The following is a 17229-nucleotide window of genomic DNA, read 5'->3' as shown; positions in this document are numbered from 1 at the left end:
TTGCCAATATTGCAGAGAACAGATATGGTGCTATTCACAGATGTACAGAAACTCATGATTAGAAGTTGGGGGATGAAGAATCTGGGTCTTCTTTAAAGGTCACTGGAAAAGACAACTCCACCTCTTGAGGTGTTCCTAGCATTTGCCTTTTGCTGTCATTGTTTTTAGTCACAAAGTTGTGTCTGACTCTATTGTAGCCTACCAGGCTCCTCTGTCCATGGGATTTCCCAGGCAAGAATACTGGCGTGGGTTATCATTTCCTTCTCCAGGGGATCTTCCCTACCAAGGGGTTAAACCTGCATCATTTGCATTATTAGGCTGATTCTTTACCAGTGAGCCATTACCTCAGTTAATATTTAAAAAAAAAAAAAGAAAAAGGCCAATTGCTATCTTTTAAATGAAAGAGAAAGTTTTCATTTTAAGTATTGGTATACAGGAAGATAAGAAACAAACACAAGGTAATGTTTAGAATTGTTTATATTTGCAATGATTGATATTGGCTCCCTGTGTATCTGTGGCATGTACTGGAACTTTTATTCTAAACAGAATTTTAGTAGTAGTCATCAAAATATGGCTTTTCCAGTCGTCATGTACAGAGGTAAGAATTGTACCATAAAGAAGGCTGAGTCCAAAGAATTGATGTTTTCGAACTGTGGTATTGGAGAAGACTCTTGAGAGTTCCTTTAACAGCAAGGAGATCAAACCAGTCAATATTAAAAGAAATCAACCCTGAGTATTCATTGGAAAGATTGATGCTAAAGCTGAAGCTCCAATATGTTGGTTACCTGATCCAAAGAGCCAAATGTTTGGGAAAGACCTTGAATTTGGGAATGACTGATGGCAGGAGGAAAAGGGTACAACAGAGAATGAGATGGCTGGATGGCATTTCTGACTCAATAGACATGAGTTTGAGAAAACTCTGGGAGATGATGAAAGACAGGGAAGCCTGGTGTGCTGCAGTCTATGGGGCTGCAAAGAGTTAGACACGACTTAGTGAGTGAACCATGATCTTAGTGTTTTGAATGTTGAGTTGTAAGCCAGCTTTTTCACCCTCCTCTTTCACCTTCATCAAGAAGCTCTTTAGTTCCTCTTCACTTTCTGCCATCAAAGTGGTATCATCTGCACATCTAAGGTTGTTGATATTTCTCCTGGCAAATTTGATTCCAGCTTGTGATTTATCCAGCCCAGCATTTCTTATGGTGTATTCTGCATATAAGTTAAATAAACAGGATGACAATATAAAGCCTTGTCATACCCCTTTCCCAATTTTGAACCAGTCATTTGTTCTATGTCCAGTTCTAACTGTTGCTTCTTGACTCATATGCAATTTTCTCAGGAGACAGTACATGAATACTGGTACTCCCATCTGTTAAAGAAAGTAAATAAATAGTCTTGTTTAGGCTTCAGAGACAAAGCAGAGCAGGCCTGTGACCTTGCTTCTAACCTACCTGGGCACTGCCCTGACTGGGAGTGACCGCTGTGAGTGCAAGACTTGCAGCCCCATAGATAAGATGGGGGAGGAATCCTGAGATAGTTGAGCCCCTGGAGGGGGCCTGGCCAACCAAGCCCCTGGAGGGGTCCTGGCCAACCAAGCCCCAGGCTTTGCCATGTTCCAAGTTTTCCATGGCAAAGCCAACAGCATTATCTTGAAACCAGGCTTGCAATTTGGTCCCAGATTGATGAATGTATCCGTTTGAGTCTGTCCTGGGATTATAAGTCAAAATCAGGACAGTCTTTGAAGTCTCACCCACAGAGCAGAGTGGAGGTACTTCCTGGGACCTTTTCCCAGTTGGGACTCCAGATGTCCGTGACATGGAACCTCCCAGCGCTGTTTAAGTCTGGATGTTGGTCAAAACCCAGTTTGGTGATGTATCCTTTGCTCTATTAATGTTAGTATCTTGAAAGTAAGCTAGATAATTGTCTATTAAATATCTGCATTATGTATTTGTATATAACGAGCGGGTTACTTTGTTAACAAATCCTTTGAACCTGAGAAGGAAATGAAAACTTTTGGCAATAAAACAAAAAACAAAAAACTTTTGGCAAAACACCATCATTTCTAAGATTTTTCCACAGATTTTTGTAATCCACACAAAGACTATAGCACCACCAGTGAAGCAGAAGCAGATGTTTTTTTTGGAAATTCCCTTGCTTTCTCCATGACCCACCTATTTTCTTTTATAACTTCAAATAATGGATTTTTTTCTCAGTATATTTTATATATCAGTACCTCTTAATTATTGTCCAAACCCCTTCCACATTCAATGTACTTTGTTAAAAACCTATTAAATATAGCCATGCCTATTAAAAATAAGCTTATTTGTGTTATGTAAAATTGGATTCTCTGGCCATGATTTACATATAAGGTGCTGAAGTGCTTAGTCACTCAGTAGTGTGTGACTTTTGCTGAGCCCATGGACTATAGCCCACGAGGTTCTTCTGTCCATGTAATTCTCCAGGCAAGAATACTGGATTTCCTTCTTCAGGAGATCTTTCTAACCAGGGATTGAACCCTAGTCTCCTTCATTGCAGATGGATTCTTTACCATCTACCCACTGTATGTTTAAGGAAAAAAAGATATACTTTACTTTGTTCCTTTAACTTTTTATCTAACGACACTGTATTAATGCCTTTACATATGATAAGGAAACCAGGGTTTTTTGTATTTGCTTCTGTTTATTTTTGTTTTAACATAATGATTAAGATGTGAGAGAGGTGAGTATTCAATCTGGACTTTTTTTTTAAGTTGGGGTACAGTTGTTTTACAATGTTGTGTTAGTCCTGCTGTGCGTTAAACAAATTACCTATGTGTGTGCATGTATCCCTCCAGCCCCGACCCTCCACTCTGGCACCGCACCCCTCTAGGTCACCGCAGGGTACCACATTGAACTCCCTGTGCTGTACAGCAGCCTTCAACTCGCTATCTGTTTTACATAAGGTTACACAATCATATAAAGCTTCATAACTCCCTCAGGAATGAGCCCTGAAAAGAGATGGCAAAAATTCACAGCACCAGGCCATGAGTGGCGTCTTCAGGATCCATCTTTATCCACTTCAGAGGCAGGTCATCCAGGGTTTCAGATCTCACCACACATCCCATCATCATATCATGTTTGGAATTCTTTGCCCTTAGGACTGGTTTTTCAGGACCCTGCATTCATTCATTGTCCGAGTTGAGCAGAGGTCTCTTCACAGTGATCTATGTTGGACACACCATTCCCAAATCAGTTCAAATGCCTGAAACAACCCTAATGATGCAATTCTCTGGTTGCACCTTGCCAAGAAGTAATTTGGCTAATAAATCCCAGAGTACTTTTCTTATGTAATTCTCTGGTCCTGCCCCAAGGGCCATGGTTGAAATGGCACATTTAGCTGCAAAGGAAACAATGTCTATCTTTTGTGATGAACTCGTACACTTAGGACATTTCCTGTTCCATATTTAGGACAAGATACTTGATTCTCATCATAAGGCTACTATTCCATTCTTCCCCACCGAAAGCCAGCATTGCCCACACCTTACGTTCACAGTGATCTGTATTGGCAAAATTTTACTTTTAATTTCTATTTTATATTGGGTTAGAGTTGATTAACATTTTGTCTTAGTTTCAGTTGTACAGAAAAGTGATTTGTAATACAAGTCCATGTATCTATGCTTTTTCAGATTATTATCCCATATAGGTTATTGCAGAGTATTGACTTCCCTATACTATAGAGTAAGATCTTGTGGATTATCTACTTTATACCTAGTAGTGTGTTTATGTTGATTCCAACCTTCTAAATTATCCCTTCCTCTGAAAAAACTACTGTTAAAGATAGTTTCCACTGCAATAAATGCAACTCTGATGTAATTTATTACACAGCATACATTTTCATTATTGAAGGCTTTCTTCTCTCTTGCTAGTTAACCCTCTCCCTGACCACTTAACCTCAACTTTAGGTTTAACACTTTCTTTATATTGTCCAGTCCAGTTTCCTCTCTTCATTATTTGTCAGCCTCTCATTAAGGTATCATCCCAACAATTTTAGGCTTAATTTACCATCTCTGACTCCCATTGCATGGCCTCCTTCAGTAGCCGTGTGTAATGAGATTGTAACTTAGGTCAATTCTTTTCTCACAGTTCTTTCTTTCTACTCTGCAATTGGTATCCCCACAAATAAGCATAACCAGGGAGGGTGGTTAGGTCATATACAGAATGATAGAAGCCATGAGCTCATACTGGTAGAAAGTTAGTTAGCAGAGTTTGTTGAATCAAAATTGTAACAGCTCTTATTGATTTGATAAGTATGTGATTCTTTCTTCAGAGGCAGCAAATTTAACTTAGCTTGAAAACCTCTCTAGAAATAAGCTATGAACTAGAGAAGCAGTTTCAACAGCATTGTGTCTGTATGAACACTCAATTTACAGTAACTGTCACCTTCAACAAATCACTACCTCCATGGGCCTCATTTTCCACTGGTCAAAAGAGAGTTATGAATGCAATAATCACTACTGAACATTCCAGCTACCACGTGCTGTATCTATATCGATATGCCTTTATCAATAATTTATATTTAGGATGATTTTAGAGGGATGGGATTCTCTCTCTCTCTCTCTCTCTCTCGAGAACCATATACGTGTCACACACATATATGGCAAATTTGGCCTTGGAATACGGAATGAAGCAGGGCAAAGACTAATAGAGTTTTGCCAAAAGAACGCACTGGTCATAGCAAACACCCTCTTCCAACAACACAAGAGAAGACTCTACACATGGACATCACTAGATGGTCAACACCGAAATCAGATTGATTATATTCTTTGCAGCCAAAGATGGAGAGGCTCTATACAGTCAGCAAAAACAAGACCAGGAGCTGACTGTGGCTCAGATCATGAACTCCTTATTGCCAAATTCAGACTTAAATTGAAGAAAGTAGGGAAAACCACTATACCATTCAGATATGACCTAAATCAAATCCCTTATGATTATACAGTAGAAGTGAAAAATAGATTTAAGGGGCTAGATCTGATAGATAGAGTGCCTGATAAACTATGGAAGAAGGTTCATGACATTTTACAGGAGACAGGGCTCAAGACCATCCCCTTGGAAAGAAAATGCAAAAAAGCAAAATGGCTATCTGGGGAGGCCTTACAAATAGCTGTGAAAAGAAGAGAAGTGAAAAGCAAAGGAGAAAAGGAAAGATATACGCATCTGAATGCAGAGTTCCAAAGAACCACAAGAAGAGATAAGAAAGCCTTCCTCAGGGATCAATGCAAAGAAAATAGTGGAAAACAACAGAATGGGAAAGACTAGAGATCACTTCAAGAAAATTAGAGACACCAAGGGAATATTTCATGCAAAGATGGGCTCAATAAAGGAGAGAAACGGTATGGACCTAACAGAAGCAGAAGATATTAAGAAGAGGTGGCAAGAATACACAGAAGAACTGTACAAAAAAGATCTTCACGACCAAGATAATCACGATGGTGTGATGACTCACCTAGAGCCAGACATCCTGGAATGTGAAGTCAAGTGGGCCTTAGAAAGCATCACTATGAACAAAGCTAGTGGAGGTGATGGAATTCCAGTTGAGCTCTTCCAAATCCTGAAAGATGATGCTGTGTAAGTGCTGCACTCAATATGCCAGCAAATTTGGAAAACTCAGCAGTGGCCAGAGGACTGGAAAAGGTCAGTTTTCATTCCAATCCCAAAGAAAGGCAATGCCAAAGAATGCTCAAACTACCGCACAATTGCACTCATCTCATACGCTAGTAAAGTAATGCTCAAAATTCTCCAAGTCAGGCTTCAGCAATACGTGAACCATGAACTTCCAGATGTTCAAGCTGGTTTTAGAAAAGGCAGAGAAACCAGATATCAAATTGCCAACATCCACTGGAGCATCGAAAAAGCAAAAGAGTTCCAGAAAAACATCTATTTCTGCTTTATTGACTATGCCAAAGCCTTTGACTGTGTGGATCACAACAAACTGTGGAAAATTCTGAAAGAGATGGCAATACCAGACCACCCGACCTGCCTTTTGAGAAACCTGTATGCAGGTTAGAAGCAACAGTTAGAACTGGACATGGAACAGCAGACTGGCTCCAAATAGGAAAAGGAGTTTGTCAAGGCTGTATATTGTCACCCTGTTTATTTAACCTATATTCAGAGTACATCATGAGAAACGCTGGGCTGGAAGAAGCACAAGCTGGAATCAAGATTGCCAGGAGAAATATCAATAACCTCAGATATGCAGATGACACCACCCTTATGGCAGAAAGTGAAGAGGAACTAAAAAGCCTCTTGATGAAAGTGAAAGAGGAGAGTGAAAAAGTTGGCTTAAAGCTCAACATTCCAAAAGTGAAGACCATGGCATCTGGTCCCATCACTTCATGGCAAATAGATGGGGAAACAGTGGAAACAGTGTTAGACTTTATTTTCTGGGCTCCAAAATCACTGCAGATGGTGACTGCAGCCATGAAATTAAGACACTTACTCCTTGGAAGGAAAGTTATGACCAACCTAGATAGCATATTCAAAAGCAGAGACATTACTTTGCCAACAAAGGTCCGTCTAGTCAAGGCTATGGTTTTTCCTGTGGTTATGTATGGATGTGAGAGTTGGACTGTGAAGAAGGCTGAGCACCAAAGAATTGATGCTTTTGAACTGTGGTGTTTGAGAAGACTCTTGAGAGTCCCTTGGACTGCAAGGAGATCCAACCAGTCCATCCTAAAGGAGATCAGTCCTGGGTGTTCATTGGAAGTAATGGTGCTAAAGCTGAAACTCCAGTACTTTGGCCACCTCATGCGAAGAGTTGACTCATTGGAAAAGACTCTGATGATGGGAGGGACTGGGTGCAGGAGGAAAAGGAGATGACAGAGGATGAGATGGCTGGATGGCATCACCGACTCAATGGAAGTGAGTTTGAGTGAACTCCGGGAGATGGTGATGGACAGGGAGGCCTGGCGTGCTTCAGTTCATGGGGTCATAAAGAGTCGGACTGAGCGACTGAACTGCACTGCACTGAATACACACATATATACCAATGGATGGAAAAAATTACATCTCTAGTCCAGTGGGTTACAGGAGGCCCAATCCCATCAATCAAGCCCAGTTAACTGACCTTTACAGAATTTTGACTTTAAGAGACATTTTGTTAAAAGGGATATTCATGTAAGTTTATTTCCAGCTTTTGTGTCATCAGGGAATCAGATATTCTACACAATGGACAAGGATTGAAAAGACAAACAACAATAAGTGTTCTTTAAGATGTGGAAGGGCTTCCCTGGTGCCTGAGATGGTAAAGAATATGCCTGCAACAGACCTGCGTTCATTCCCTGGGTCAGGAAGATGCTTTGGAAAAGGGAATAGCATCCCACTCCAGTATCCTTGCCTGGAGAATTCCATGGACAGAGGATCCTGGTGGGCTACAATCCATAGAACTGAAGAGTTGGGCACGTCTGAGCGGCTAACACTAGATGTGGAAAACTCAGATGATTCACATTGAAAAGTCATAGTGGAAGTGTGAATTGACATACTTTATAGAAAACTATATGAATATTTACTAAATCTAAATTTTATTTTTAAATTTTAAATAGATAGTTACCTATACAGTATTATGTTTAGGGACATCATTGGCATCAAGGAAGTTTGTTTAGATACAGATTTTTTATCTCAGTTGTTTGTCTCCAAAGTCTTGCATTTTATTTTATTTTATTTTGTGTGTCCCCATGCCATTTTTATTTTGTCCCTCCCCATGCCATCCCTCTGGGTCGTCCCAGTGCACCAGCCCCAAGCATCCAACATCATGCATCGAACCTGGACTGGCGACTCATTTCACATATGATATTATACATGTTTCAATGCCATTCTCCCAAATCATCCCACTCTCTCCCTCTCCCACAGAGTCCAAAAGTAAATAGTCTTTATTTCTTTGAGCTTAGGCGAGCATAGATTTGCATTTTGTTTTTCACAGGAAATTTCTCTATTTGAATAATGTTGGCATGTTTATAATAGCTATAAATTTTGGATAGCTCACCCTTGGCTTCTGTTTCTCAGGTATGGTTTGATTTGCAGTCAGGATCTACATGCAGAGACTGACCTGCAGGAGTGTAGTGTTCCTCCTAGAAACATGATTCCTTCCCTCTTGTTTGTGCCCTCCCCTGACTTTGCTGCACTTTTCCTGTGGATTGATTTTGCTCAGAGAGACACCTGTCATGTTGTCAAGGTACTTTGAATGCAGAATCAAGTTTTTATCTCCCCCCAAAATGCCTCTACTGTTTATTTATTATTGTAGTATTCATAGTAATAGTAATTACAGTGTTGGTGACAAAATGGGAAAACAAGCATGCCTTCCTATCCTTGGCAACATTAATACTTAAAAAGTAACCTAAACTTGACAATCCTATTTAAAATTTAGATGTTGGTGATTCTTGGAAATAAAAATAAAGGAAGGTTGCATAATCAGAGGAAATGCTGGTAGTTCTCCCAGGGAAGAGCATAAGAAAAGGAAGAAGGACTCCTTTTGAAGCACACTGGTCTCCAAGAGGAGATTCTTTCTTTATAGAAATGTGACCAGCTGGCCATTTGCTCCTTTCATGGTGTGCTCGTATCAGTTCAGTTGCTCAGTCGTGTCCAACTCTTTGCAACCCCATGCACTGCAGCATGTCAGGCCTCCCTGTCCATCACCAACTCCCAAAGTTTACTCAAACTCAGGTCCGTTGAGTCAGTGATGCCATCCAACCATCTCATCCTCTGTCATCCCCTTCTCCTCCTGCCCTCAATCTTTCCCAGCATCAGGGTCTTTTCAAATGACTCAGTTTTTCACATCAGGTGGCCAAAGAATGAAGTTTCATTTTCAGCATCAGTCCTTCCAATGAATATTCAGGACTGATTTCCTTTAGGATGGACTGGTTGGATCCCCTTGCAGTCCAAGGGATTCTCAAGAGTCTTCTCCTACACCACAGTTCAAAAGCATCAATTCTAAGGCACTCAGCTTTCTTTATAGTCCAACTCTCACATCCGTACATGACTACTGGAAAAACCATAGCTTTGACTAGACAAACCTTGGTTGGCAAAGTAATGTCTCTGCTTTTTAATATGCTCTCTAGGTTGGTCATAGCTTTTCTTCCAAGGAGCAAGCGTCTTTTAATTTCACAGCTGCAGTCACCATCTGCAGTGATTTTGGAGCCCAAGAAAATAAAGTCTGTTACTGTTTCCACTGTTTCCCCATCTATTTGCCATGAAGTGATGGGACCAGATGCCATGATCTTAGTTTTCTGAATGTTGAGTTTTAAGCCAATTTTTTTCACTCTCTTCTTTCACTTTCATCAAGAGGCTCTTTAGTTCCTCTTCACTTTCTGCCACAAGGGTGGTGTCATCTGCATATCTGAGGTTATTAATATTTCTCCCAGTAATCTTGATTCCAGCTTGTGCTTCATCCAGCCCAGCATTTCTCATGATGTACTCTGCATATAAGTTAAATAAGCAGGGTGACAATACAAAGCCTTGACATACTCCTTTCCCTATTTGGAACCAGTTTGTTGTTCCATGTCCAGTTCTAACTGTTGCTGCTTGACCTGCATACAGATTTCTCAAGAGGTAGGCCAGGTGGTCTGGTATTCCCATCTTTTTCAGAATTTTCCACAGTTTGTTGTGGTCCACACAATCAAAGGTTTTGGCATAGTCAATGAAGCAGATGTTTTTCTGGAACTCTCTTGCTTTTTTTGATGATCCAAAGGATGTTGGCAATTTGATCTCTGGTTCCTCTGCCTTTTCTAAATCCAGCTTGAATGTTGGGAAGTTCACAGTTCACATACTGTTGAAGCCTGGCTTGGAGAATTTTGAGGATTACTTTTGTAATTGTATTGTGCTCTCATCAATAGCCACCATATCTGCTCCAGAACTCTCAGTTACACAGTATGGCTCTTTCTGCCTGCTTCTATGCAGTGTTTAAGCCTTGTAGACCTTTATTCATGGAAGTGATTCTATGTGGAGGTTGAGGGTATGATCTTTGCTGCTGGCCTGGCTGGGCTTGAATCTGAGCTTCACTACTTACTAGCCATATGCCTTGGCAAATTACTTAACCTCCTTGTGCTTCAGTTTCCTAATCTGTGAAGCCCTGCCTAAATAGGCTACGGGGATGAAAGTCGTCTGCAGCAACATTGGAAAGGTATCAGGCAGCAAGACATGAACCAAGTAATGGAGATGAAGAATTATAAATACCAGCAAGACCAATGTGAGTAGCCAGGCTCAAAAAGAGATCAGCATCATAGACAGCTCTATGTGAGCCAGCTCTGAATTCCTTTTCCAGAAAAGAATGGTTGCCTTTATGACTTACCACTGCAGTGATTTCCTTCTAATTGATTAGGCCTCACCCTGTCCATGGTTGGGCTGTTTGAGATCTTCCAACTTGACAGATGTTGCTGAGGGTCCTGTAAGGAGGGTTTAAGTTTCCTCAGTGGGGAGTAGGAATAGGAAGGCAACTCTTTTTCCCCTCAGAAAATTTATTTTGGGGACTTATGTTGCTTTTGCATTAAACAATAGAGGTCTGAATCAAGATTGGAGCCTTATAAGGAACAAATTCAGTTCTTGACCATTTCTAAGAAAGTGCATATATTACCTATTATTAATCTGTGTTATAAAATTTATGTATATGTAGATTTTATAATTGCTATATCTTTAAGTATAGCATATTTTTAAGGTTAATGATTGTAATCTAATGAATTCAACGATGAAAATTACCATCTCCTACTTTTCTTCTTTCTTAAGCTAGATTTTTATTATCTCAAAATATGGAAAAACGCATAAAGCTTATGTTTCAGATCCTGGTTCACCCTTTTATTAGCTGTGTGACCTGGCCATGCTACTTAACTTTTCTGTTTATTGGAGGCTAATTACTTAACAATATTGTATTGGTTCTGCCATACATCAACATGAATCTGCAACTGGTGTACACGTGGTCCCCATCCTGAACCCCCTCCCACCTCCCTCCCCATACCATCCCTCTGGGTCATCCCAGTGCACCAGCCCCGAGCATTCTGTATCGAACCTGGACTGGTAATTCATTTCTTATATGATATTATACATGTTTCAATGCAATTCCCCCAAATCATCCCACCCTTTCCCTCTCCCACAGAGTTCAAAAGACTGTTCTATACATCTGTGTCTCTTTTGCTGTCTCGCATATAGGGTTATCGTTACTATCTTTCTAAATTCCATATATATATGGGTTAGTATACTGTATTGGTGTTTTACCTTCTGGCTTACTTCACTCTGTGTAATAGGCTCCAGTTTCATCCACCTCATTAGAACTGATTCAAATGTATTCTTTTTAATGGCTCAGTAATACTCCATTGTGTATATGTACCACCGCTTTCTTATCCATTCATCTGCTGATGGACATCTAGGTTGCTTCCATGTCCTGGCTATTATAAACAGTGCTGTGATGAACATTGGGGTACACGTGTCTCTTTCAACTCTGATTTCCTCGGTGTGTATGCCCAGGAGTGGGATTTCTGGGTCATAAGGCAGTTCTGTTTCCAGTTTTTAAGAAATCCCCACACTGTTCTCCATAGTGGCTGTACTAGTTTGCATTCCCACCAACAGTGTAAGAGGGTTCCCTTTTTTCCACACCCTCTCCAGCATTTATTGCTTGTAGACTTTTGGATGGCAGCCATTCTGACTGGTGTGAGATGGTACCTCATTGTGGTTTTGATTTGCATTTCTCTGATAATGAGTGATGTTGAGCATCTTTTCATGTGTTTGTTAGCCCTCTGTATGTCTTCTTTGGAGAAATGTCTGTTTAGTTCTTTGGCCCATTTTTTGATTGGATCGTTTATTTTTCTGGAATTGAGCTGTAGGAGTTGCCTGTATATTTTTGAGATTAGTTGTTTGTCAGTTGCTTCATTTGCTATTATTTTCTCCCATTCTGAAGGCTGTCTTTTCACCTTGCTTATAGTTTCCTTTGTTGTGCAGAAGGTTTTAAGTTTAATTAGGTCCCATTTGTTTATTTTTGCTTTTATTTCCAATATTCTGGGAGGTGGGTCATAGAGGATCCTGCTGTGATCTATGTCAGAGAGTGTTTTGCTTATGTTCTCCTCTAAGAGTTTTATAGTTTCTGGTCTTAGGTTTAGATCTTTAATCCATTTTGAGTTTGCTTTTGTGTATGGTGTTAGAAAGTTTGGTTGACCAGTTTTCCCAGCACCACTTGTTACAGAGATTGTCTTTTCTCCATTGTATATTCTTGCCTCCTTTGTCAAAGAGAAGGTCTCCATAGGTGCATGGATTTATCTCTGGGCTTTCTATTTTGTTCCATTGATCTATATTTCTGTCTTTGTGCCAGTACCATACTGTCTTGATGACTGTGGCTTTGTAGTAGAGCCTGAAGTCAGGCAGCTTGATTCCACCAGTTCCATTCTTCTTTCTCAAGATTGCTTTGGCTATTCGAGGTTTTTTGTTTTCCATAAAAATTGTGAAATTTTTTGTTCTAGCTCTGAAAAATACTGTTGGTAGCTTGATAGGGATTGCATTGAATCTATAGATTGTTTTGGGTAGTATACTCATTTTTACTATATTGATTCTTCCAATCCATGAACATGGTATATTTCTCCATCTATTAGTGTCCTCTTTGATTTTTTTCACCAGTGTTTTACAGTTTTCTATACATAGGTCTTTAATTTATTTAGGTAGATATATTCCTAAATATTTTATTCTTTTCATTGCAATGGTGAATGGAATTGTTTCCTTAATTTCTCTTTCTATTTTCTCATTATTAGTGTATAGGAATGCAAGGGATTTCTATGTGTTGATTTTATATCCTGCAACTTTACTATATTCATTGATTAGCTCTAGTAATTTTCTGGTGAAGTCTTTAGGGTTGGCAATTTATGTTATTCAATTGTTAGTAGCATGCTGCTATCCATGTTACAGATTTAGGGAGAATTAGTCCTCATGGCCTGGATGGGCAGTCAGGTTTGTGAAGATAAGATGGGGTTCTGTCTAAACAGAGTGTAGCCTGAGGAAACATGGTATTCTTAGAGAAAGAGAAGCATCTGAGAAAAATATGTCTGGAAAGAAATCAGATTATGGTGATGATGATTGACTTCACTCCCTCCAAATATACACCAGAGAAATAGAGAATGGAAATAAATTATTAATGACCACAAATATATCATCATCTTATACATAAATGCTGAAATACTTTTCACAATTACATAGGGTTTTTGAGATTTTTCTTGTCAATATCTGCCACAGAAGTACATTTGGTATTTTCATATTGAAGTCATCACATAAAGAAAAGAATACACTAAGGAAAAGCATTAATAATTGTAACAGAAATCTCTTTTATGAAAATTATTAATTTAATTGAATTTTGTCTGAAGGATATTCTAGCTTTATAGACATCCAGGGGAAATACTATAACAGTAAACAGTATGAAGACATAAACAAAAATAACTGAAAGTAATTTGTTTTGTATGTATTCCAAGTTAGAGCTCAGAAGAAATATGAAACTTACTGAATTACTGGAATGCATAAACTGGTACATGTCTTGCACATCTTTTCTTGTTTGCTCACATTTTGCATTTACACATCTGTGACAATTAAATTAACTGCATTAAGACTGAAGTTGTAGAGGTAATATACATGATTATAGTACATTTAGGAAGAATATTTATCACCTGCTGCTGCTGGTAAGTCACTTCAGTCGTGTCCGACTCTGTGTGACCCCATAGACGGAAGCCCACCAGGCTCCCCTGTCCCTGGGATTCTACAGGCAAGAACACTAGAGTGGGTTGCCATTTCCTTCTCCAATGCATGAGGTGTCTAAAGAACAAGTAGCAACCTGTGCTCAGAAGTATACAGCAATGATTCACACGTGTGATAAAATACTTCAAGAGATGGATAATGCAGAGATCACCTCCTCAAAACTGTCAGGTTGTACAATGTCAAAGGACACCACTTTCTTTACTTCCTATTCCTTCCTGAAACTGCAACGAAGTGGTCCCCCACATCACTTTCTCTTCACCCCGACATTGATTCTGTTTGAGTCCATGTGATGTAACTAAAACAGACACCCTCCCAGTGTTACAGGGCTTCTTAGTTGCCCCTTTGCTCTCGGTCACTGCTGGATCCCTCCTTGGTTTAGAAATGGGACTTGTATGATCCATCAGTCCTCCCAGAAACCTAGGAGCCATATGTCATTGTTTTGTGAGTTTTCAAGTGTCACTTTAACATAAACAAGCCATAACATCTGAGAGACTACTTACAGTTATATTTTAAGACAAATTTGTTTCATTGTGCTGTATTCAGGAATATATTTTTTGAGGTATTTCTATGGAAGTAAAGAAACAATGTCTACAGAATTGCAGAATATTATTCCCTCTGGGCTTCAATTTCTGTTTCATATTATAAGGCTATTAGGTCAGGATATATGTGATAATATGTCAAATCTATAATAACATGCAGTGAAAATTAGATAATATAAAGTGAGTATAGGTGAAAAATAAAAAATTGAAAGTTTTAAGTCATTTTAATACTCTTTGCTCCTAAACATCATTTATAGAATTTATTTATTTATTTTTATGATTTTAATTCTATTTATTTATTTATTTGCTTGCCATGTGGTATGTGGGATCTTAACCCACACCAAGGGCACCAAGTGGAACCCTCCCCCTCTGTGGTGGAAGTGCAGGGTCTTAACCACTGGACCCCCAGGGAAGTTCCCACATAGAATTTATTTTAAGAAATATCTGACTTTGATAAACTATGTTGTTGTTGTGCAGTTGCTAAGTCATGCCAACTCTTTGTGACCCCATGGACTGCAGGATGCCAGGTTTTCCTGTCCTTCACCATCTCCTGGGGTTTGCTCAAACTCATGTCCATAGAATCAGTGATACCATCCAACCATCTCACCCTGTGTTGTCCCCTTCTCCTCCTGCCTTCAATCTTTCCCAGCGTTAGGGTCATTTCCAATGAATCATCTCTTCCCATCAGGTGGCAAAAATATTGGAGCTTCAGCCTCAGCATTGGTCCTTCCAATGAATATTTAGGACTGATTTCCTTTAGGATGGACTGGTTGATTTCCTTGCTGTCCAGAGGACTCTCAATAGTCTTCTCCAACACCACAGTTCAAAAGCATCAATTGTTTGATGCTCAGCTTTCTTTAAGATCCAACTCTCACATCCATACATAACTATTGAAAAAACCATAGCTTTGTTTATACTAACCTTTGTCAGCAAAGTGTTGTCTCTGCTTTTTAATATTCTGCCTAGGTTAGTCATATATTTTCTCCCAAGGAGAAAGCATCTCTTAATTTCATGGCTGCAGTCATCATCTGCAGTGATTTTGGAGCCAAAGAAAATAAAGTCTGTCACTATTTCCATTGTTACCCCATGTATTTGCCATGAAATTATGGGACTGTATGCCATGATCTTAGTGTTTTGAATGTTGAGTTGTAAACCAGCCTTTTCCCTTTGCTCTTTCATCTTCATCAAAAGGCTTTTTAGTTCCTCTTCACTTTCTGCCATAAGAGTGGTGTCATCTGCATATCTGAGGTTGTTTATATTTCTCCCAGAAATCTTGATTCCAGCTTGTGCTTCATCCAGCCCAGCATTTCACAGAGTATATAAATTTAATAAGCAGAGTGATAATATATAGCCTTAAGTTAACTCCTTTCCCAATTTTGAACTAGCATGTTGCTCCGTGTTTGGTTCTAGCTGTTGCTTCTTGAGATGCATACAGGTTTTCTTGGAGGCAGGTAATGCGGTCTGGTATTCCCATATCTTTAAGAATTTTCCACAGTTTGCTGTGATCCACACAATATGAAAATGCAGAAAGATGATAAATTATATATATTTAATTTTCTCACATCACAGGTTTTATGGTATTAATAGTTGAATATACACTAAGTGGTGTTATATGTATAATTAATTACATAATTCATTGTAACATCATTTTTATTTAAAAATTAAAAGCCAAGTGGGTGTAGAAAACAAAATCTAGTTATCCGTATGTAGTATATATATGTTCAGATATTTGCTGTTTTTACAAAATCTTTACTTTGTGGATGCGTTTAATGGGATGTTATGTGTCTGTGTAATTATCTAAGGGTGAATGGTTATGCATTTGTTTTGCAATTTATCAAATGAAAATAAAGTGCCTGTATAGGGATTTGTGAACTGGATATAAAGAATGCTTGTTGATTCGTATCATTTAACTGTATTTGTATTCCATTCACAATCAAGTTACTTGTATGAAATGCCAGATGATGAACTACATCATGATGTCTGTTAATTATTCCTGAGAGACCAAGGGTTCACCACCCAGGGACCAGACACAGAGATGGTTATATAGTCTAGGTCAGGCAGGAGACAATGCTGAATCCTCCAGCAGATACAACTGCATGCAACAAATAAGTCAGGAATTCTGGAACAGGTACTGATATCTTTCTTGTTTCTCTGATATATATTTGAGATTTCCTTAGGTTTTAAATCCTTTTTTGAAAGAAAGCATGTTATATAAACAAAGGAAGATATGAAATATACACAAAACTTCATTTTACTTACTTTTTACAATCTTTATTTCAAATCAATATATTTGTTATTGTTGATCAGTTGCTAAGCCATGTCTGACTCTGTAACCTGATGGACTGTAGCACACCAGGCTTCCCAGCCCTTCATTCTCTCCTTGAGTTTGCTCAAATTCATTTGCACCAAATTGTGTTGGTGATGCTATTTAACCATCTCATCCTCTGCTGCACCTTTCTCTTTTTCCCTAAATCTTTCCCAGCATTAGGGTCTTTTCCAAAGAGTTGGGTTTTCTCCCCAGTGACTTGGCTCTTTGCATCAGGTGGCCAAAATATTGGAGCTTCAGCTTCAGCCCTTCCAGCAAATATTGAAGGTTGATTTCCTTTTGGATTAACTGGTTTGACCTCATTGCAGTCCAAAAGGACTCTCAAGAGTCTCCAGCACCACAACTGGAAAGTATCAATTCTTCAGATATACACAGATAAATATACATAGTCCAACTCTTTTGTGATCCCATGGACTGTAGCCTGCCAGGCTCCTCTGTCCATGAGATTTCCCAGGCAAGAATGCTGGAGCGAGTTGCCATTTCCTCCTCCAGGGGATCTGCCTGATCCAGGGAGCAAAGTCATATCTTTTGCATCTCCTGCACTGGCAGGCAAATTCTATATCACTGAGCCACCTGGGAAGCCCTATGTTCAACTCCACTTTTCTTATGAGGGCGGGTATGA

This window comes from Bos javanicus, chromosome 16 (assembly GCF_032452875.1).
Source record: "Bos javanicus breed banteng chromosome 16, ARS-OSU_banteng_1.0, whole genome shotgun sequence".
NCBI classification, from domain to species: domain Eukaryota; kingdom Metazoa; phylum Chordata; class Mammalia; order Artiodactyla; family Bovidae; genus Bos; species Bos javanicus.
Note: the sequence above shows the minus strand (reverse complement) of the source record.